The 6000-nt window shown below is 50.0% G+C and overlaps 1 protein-coding gene across 13 annotated transcripts in view; it reads left to right on the top strand.

Annotated features, from left to right (window-relative positions):
* Positions 1–384: 384 nt before the first annotated feature.
* Positions 385–6000, top strand: part of COL6A3 (collagen type VI alpha 3 chain) — a 58765-nt gene continuing 53149 nt past the window's right edge. For 3 of the 13 annotated variants that reach the window (XM_042035240.1, XM_042035243.1, XM_042035241.1), the window contains exon 1: positions 385–770. The gene's annotated coding sequence lies outside the window, so the exon portion shown is untranslated. The remainder of the gene's footprint in view (positions 771–6000) is intronic. The other 10 variants (XM_042035244.1, XM_042035242.1, XM_042035239.1 and 7 more) reach the window with 6 other exon arrangements.

The raw sequence follows: 6000 nt of genomic DNA, 5'->3' as shown, positions 1-6000 counted from the left end.
CTTCTGCCTCCCCATCTGGGTGGGTATAAAAACCTGCTGTTACATTTTAATGGGAGAGAGCATAGAGAAGAGACTCTCTCCCCCTGCGCTGATGCTGTAACTGTTCAGGGAGAGAGGCTGAGCTTCCCGCAGCCTCGAGCATCTCCGAACGGCGCTGCTCCGGAGCCCTGCGTAACTTGGTATGGCCCTTGGCACATCCCGACTCCTGCAAACATCCAAGACCAACCCTTCCCGACCAAAAGACATCGTTAAATCAGCTTCCTCCAATTTCACACTCTTTCCTTATTTTATTTCATTTTATTTATTTTATTTTATTTTCTGTTTCTCACCAACAAGGGAGCAGCGCTTTGGACGCGGCACGGCCAGCGCGGAGAGGGGAAGCCACACAGCGCGGAGGCGTCCCCCGAGGCGGGGGGGGAACTGCGTGTGATGAGCAGCTCTGACCTCAGCCCCGGGAACGCCAGCACCAACCATCTGGATCCCATTTGCAACGCCGGCTCGCCCGCCTCCCCGGCATTCCCGAGCCAGCTGCCTCCTCCGGCCTCGCTCAGACCCACGGCGGCCGTGGCGCAGGGACCAGCGCCCCGGCAGTCCCCTCGTCCCACCAGTGCCCCACCATTCCCTCATCCCGCCAGTGCCTGCACCCCGCTGAGCAAGGCAAGAGGGCACTGGGAAGGCTGAGCAGCACTGCACGCCATGAAGCAAGGGTGAGAGGCGCTTTGGAGCAGAAAATCCTGGAATAAGCAACTCTTCTGGAGGTTCACTCAGGGGTAAGTGTTGCTTCCCGTGTGGGAGCCTTCAGCCTAAGCTCTGCAGCTGCTAAGCCGTGGCTGCCCTCCTTGGTGGGGTGGTAGTATTTGGGGGTTTTTCAAGGAATTTTGGACAAAACCCATCCCTAGGTTTGCATTAGTCTTGGAAAAGCAGAGCGATGCTGCCGGCTGGCTCACATCCGGAGCTCCTCCCGGAGCTGATGCACCGCAGGTGTGTGGGAACACTCCTGTCCTCTGCAGGGGCCCTAAACCCTTTCAAAAGCACTGACCAGAGTATTTCCCCTGCTACCTCAGGATGGGTTTTGCGTTTGTTGTCTTGGAATCACTGCAGCAGCAGCTTGGTGGGATAGGAGCAGGATGACACGGGAAGCAATGCCCCAAGAAGGGCATGTGGAGGCTTGGGAAGATGTACCAGCATAAAGAGGTGGGGACACCAATGGGACCCTGCAAGGAGTGTGCTGAGGGGCTGTCTCAGTGCTCCATTCCTGCTCCCAGGGCTGGGGGGTTTGGATAGCCACCCTCACTCCTCTTGCCCCAAGGTGAGGTAGAATGAACCTGGCAGAGGTGCTCAGCCATGCTCAGGTCCTGCTGCCAGGCACGTCCCCACTGCTCCGGGGTGGGCCAGCATGTGGCTCCAAGGGTAATCCTCATCCTCTTGTGGTCATCCACAGAGAGGGAAATTAGCCAAACAGCAGCTCTTCCCCTGAGGGAAAGGGCTCTCCAGCCGTGCATGGAGCCACCGTCCCTCTCCATGGCTCTCATCTGCTCTCCCTCCTGCCTTCCCGAGCCCTTTCCCCCCAGAGCCCCAGTTGCCCTCAGCCTCTTGGGACTTGCTGAGGGGGCGGCTATGATTAATCTGGAGACACCCTGCCACCATTCCACTGGGCTCAGCAAAGCCCTCGCTTTCCAAGTGGAGATGGGGCGAGAAACGGTTGTGGCCAAACTGGTTTCCTGACCAAGCAAAAGGGCCAAAACTGGCTGGAGTGGGGGTAGCCAAAGCTGCTCTGGTTCCAGTGGGTGAAATGGGAAACTCTCAGTTTGTTTCTGGTTGCTGTGAGGATCCATGTGCACTCTTGGGGGAGGAAATCCTGCGTTTTTCAAAATTCTGGCTTTACCCTGTTTCTTGCTGGTTTAAGGAAAAAAGAATCAGTATTTGTGGTTGGGTAATTACAGCGCTTATGTAGTGCTGCTTCTGGGGCAAATACCCAGTTTAGGAGGTTTGCAGTGAGATGTCTCCAGACTGAGGCTGTTGTGGGGGGCTGGAGAATTCCTCCAAGGTCATGTAAGAATGCAGTGGCAGAGGAGAGACTCAGCTCCACATCTCCCTGGCACCATACCTTGAGTCAGAGATCAGGGAAACAGGCTTTTCATCCCCAAACTTACTCTGTCTTTGCAGAGAGGCTAACCACGACCAGGGCTGTGACAGTGTTTAAGACAGGAGTGCAGGGCTGCGTGCTTGCTGCCACCACACCATCGTTCACTCATTCCCTTTCCAGTTTCCAGCACCCACCCCAGTCCCCCTTCTGGTTTTTCAAACATCTCTACGATTTTCCATTCAAACGCAGTAACTTTCCCTGATTGCAGGGTGAGCTAAACCAGCCCCCGCTTTATTCCCACAAGTCAAGGAGGGGGAAAAATTTAAAAAAAAATGATGTTCCTCTTCTACTTTTGCTACGTGCCTGTCCAGGAACAGGAGGGAAGGGAACATCTTATTCCTTCCATCAGTACAAACTGTGGTAACTGCACAGCCTTGCCAGCCTTGGATTGTATTCCCCATTGGATTTCCAGCAAAGGGGTGAGCCTGCCCTGCGCTGGGCGTGCACGGCGCCGGGTGGCATTGCGTGCCTGCTCCCCGCCGTGAATCACAGCCAGCCTTACCCCTCCACATGCCCATCACTTTTTCCACCTTTTTAAGTGATCTGTGTTCCACATTAAGGAGCCGATCTGTTTGGGTGGAGAGGCTGCGGGAGGCTCCGGTTACTATACATAAAGAGTCATTGATCTTTGAGGGAGTTTCCTTTTTTTTTTTTTTTTTTAGCAAATACTCCCTTTCCTCTTATTAACGACTCTATTTTAGTCTCAGTCTTTGGATGGAGAAAACAACCAGATTTTAAGCCAACAGCATGCTTAGAAGGACAGAAATGAATATGTGATTCATATTGAATTGTAGCACCCAGGGTACTTGCCTGGGTAGGATATGGAAGCACCGTAACTGTTGCTTTGCTGAACACTGGTTTTCAAAAATCTGAGCTCCAGTGGTTTGCAAAAGCAGGGAGATTTTTTCCCACCCTTTCAGGCTTGATTTTTTTTAATGTTCAGGTCTGCCTTTATAGGAACAAATGTTTTCAGGGGCAACCCTCAACCCCACAAGCCTCACCTTCCCAGTACCACTTGACAGCAACATTTACGCTTCAAAAGAGCTGAGAAAAATTTAAATGTCTCCACCTGGAGCCATGAATAAATCCAGGATCTGTCCTATTCAGCTCATCCTGAGTCTCTACAAACAGCTTTGTTTCTCCCGAGGGCTGTGGAGCCAGGAGAGATTCAGTGTTCTGTGATGAGGAGGTGGCCAGGCATGGGACACTAATGTCCCTTGAAAAGGTGACCAAGCTTTTTTTTGCATGGAAGAATCATGGCATTCCGCCTCAAAATCACGCCGGGAATGGCTTTTGGCTAACATTTCCCCCAGCTCAGGGAAATTAAAGGGGGAATTCATCCAGGCGAGAGAGGAGCATGCCTCACCTCCAGAGGGCAATCTGTGCCTCCCTGGCTCCACATCAGGATTTGGGGAGCTGATTCTCCCAGCTGCTCGCTCCACAGCCATGACTGCAATCATATCCCGCTGCTGGGGATGCAAGTAGTTGTTCTGGGTGCCTGGTGTCCACTTCCAAGCCGCTGGCAGAGCTTACAACTGCCGCCTCCCACAGCTGTGGATACAGCAGAGAGCAGCCAAGCCAAGGGAATTTGAGGCTGAGCAGTCTTGTTGGGAAACAGGATGATGATGGACAAGGGAAAATCCCCACAAAGCAAATGCAGGTGAAGGCAGAAGCCTCTTTGTTTTGACTCTGACATCCCCATGAGACAGACTTCTCATGGAGGAGCCTAGAGGATGCTCACAGCACCCTGCACCAGCTATGGGATGATGCTTTGCTCTCCCTGGCCCCCTTTTGGAAAAGGTCCCCCTTTTGGGACCCAGCTGCTAATCCACCTCTTTCTCCCAGTACAACATGATCCACCCCACATGCACAAGGGAATTTAAGGGCTGCAGTTGCTTCTCATGTTTTTAGTCAATGTATTTTTTGAGGATGCTCCATGGCTGGACAGGAAAATTGGACCGACCAGATGTTCTGTGGTCTGGAGCAGTAAGGTATCCCAAAGGTCCCTGGTTGTGCCAGCTGGGAAAGCTGCACAAGGCCAAGCCCAAACCCCGGCCAGTTGTCCCCAGAAAATGTGCCAGTCATGGCTCTGCCTACCATGCTTGCCATGCTCTGCTCCTTCCCAGAGGCTGCTCAACTTTCCAGCAGGAGTGTGTCACAGAAACGGGGAGATATGGGAACAAATACCATAAATACAATCACAGAAAGGTTTGAGTTGGAAGGGACATTAAAAACCATTTTGTTCCAGCCCCCTACAATACCTCCAGGGATGGGGCAGCCACAGCTTCTCTGGGCACCCTGTGCCAGGGCCTCACCACCCTCACAGGGAAGAATTTCTTCCCATTATCCCATCTATTTTATTTTGACTACACTCTAGTGAAGAAAACCACCCCCAACACACCCAAGAAAACAACTGCTTAGAAAGTGAATTTGAAACATCCACTCAAAGGGAAAAAAAAAAAAAGTAGAATGTCAAATTTTATGCACAGAGAAGTATGCAATATATGCAAAAAATAGCTGCTGGGGAAAATATTTAAGGAAATCACTTCATTGTGTCGGGGTAGAAATGATTGCTTTTTGAGAGCAGTATTGGGAACAGATGTATTTCTTCTGATGAAATACTGTAATATTAAGAGGTCGGCACACACTGTATAAACTCTAGACAGACATAAAACTTTCAGATTATTGAAGGCTACAGGAGTTAATCTTTTAGCACATGAATCATGAAGAAATTGGCTCCCTGGGTTTTGGTGCTAACTTAAGAGTTCAGGAAAACGCTTTCTTTTCCTAAAGGCACTCAGCAGTCAGGTTTTTCAACATATTTTTCCAGCTTGAAGTGGATATAGCAAAAGCTTCACCAGAGCTTTCACTCCACAGGACTGCAAGGAACTTTTCATTTAAAAAATGAAATAAATCCACAGTTAAATTGCCTTGTTGAAAATACATTCTTGAAAACCCAGCAATACCAGAGAATAAAGGTGCAAAACAAACACTTACCATAACCAAGTATTAATATTTATTGGCATGAGTTAACATCTCTGGTTTTATCATCCATCCCCTGCAAGCTGGTGCCACCTCCGGCTTCTGTGACCAGTGGTAATTTGGGACACAAAGCAAGAACACATTGAGCAACGGAAATTACTTCTTGTGCCTCACTGAGGCAAGCCAAGCAATAAAAATCACATCATTTACTGTCTTAAACCCACTTTTCGCACGGAGCCAGAGACTTGGCTCAGTCAAAACAGATCTGAGTAGAGTTTTGGGTGAATTCCCCATGCCAAAGAAAAAAAAAATTACCCTCACCCACCCAACCCCTACCACATTACCTTTACAAAATAAGTTGCTGTCCTTGCTGTATCTTCTTCTTCTCAAGGGCCATCTCCTAACAGGAAAATCATCTCCTTGCCCACCCCTTTCTGCAAGCACCCTTCCTCATTAGCTAATGAGTGTCGTGAAGAGGGGGCTATAAGAGAAAATCCTGCTCCGGAACAGCTCTTGTTAAAGGCTCTTCTTTTCCTTAAATTGTCCATTTCTAAGAGATATCCATCACCATATCCTGCAAGACTTTGCTGCCTTTTTCCTCCTGGTGACTAATCCTGGCTCCTATGACTTTAGGATGGTTTTGTGTGATGCTAAAACTCATCTCTTGTTGATGGACAAGTCCCTCTGCTTGCACAGAACTATAAATACCATGATGGAGGTCACAGAGAAAGCTGGAAATAGATCTGGAGGCCTCCTAAAGGATAAAATGGGGAAGGAGAGGAAATGGGCTGCCCAGGGAGTGGTGGAGTGCCCATCCCTGGGGGTGTCCAAGGAATGACTGGATGTGGCACTCAGTGCTCTGGGCTGGGTGA

This window comes from Corvus kubaryi, unplaced genomic scaffold (assembly GCF_017639235.1).
Source record: "Corvus kubaryi isolate FWS band 111438036 unplaced genomic scaffold, C.kubaryi_AGA036_p1.0 37383, whole genome shotgun sequence".
NCBI lineage: Eukaryota > Metazoa > Chordata > Aves > Passeriformes > Corvidae > Corvus > Corvus kubaryi.
The sequence above is the reverse complement of the archived record's forward strand: the minus strand, read 5'-3'. Positions and strand labels throughout refer to the sequence as shown.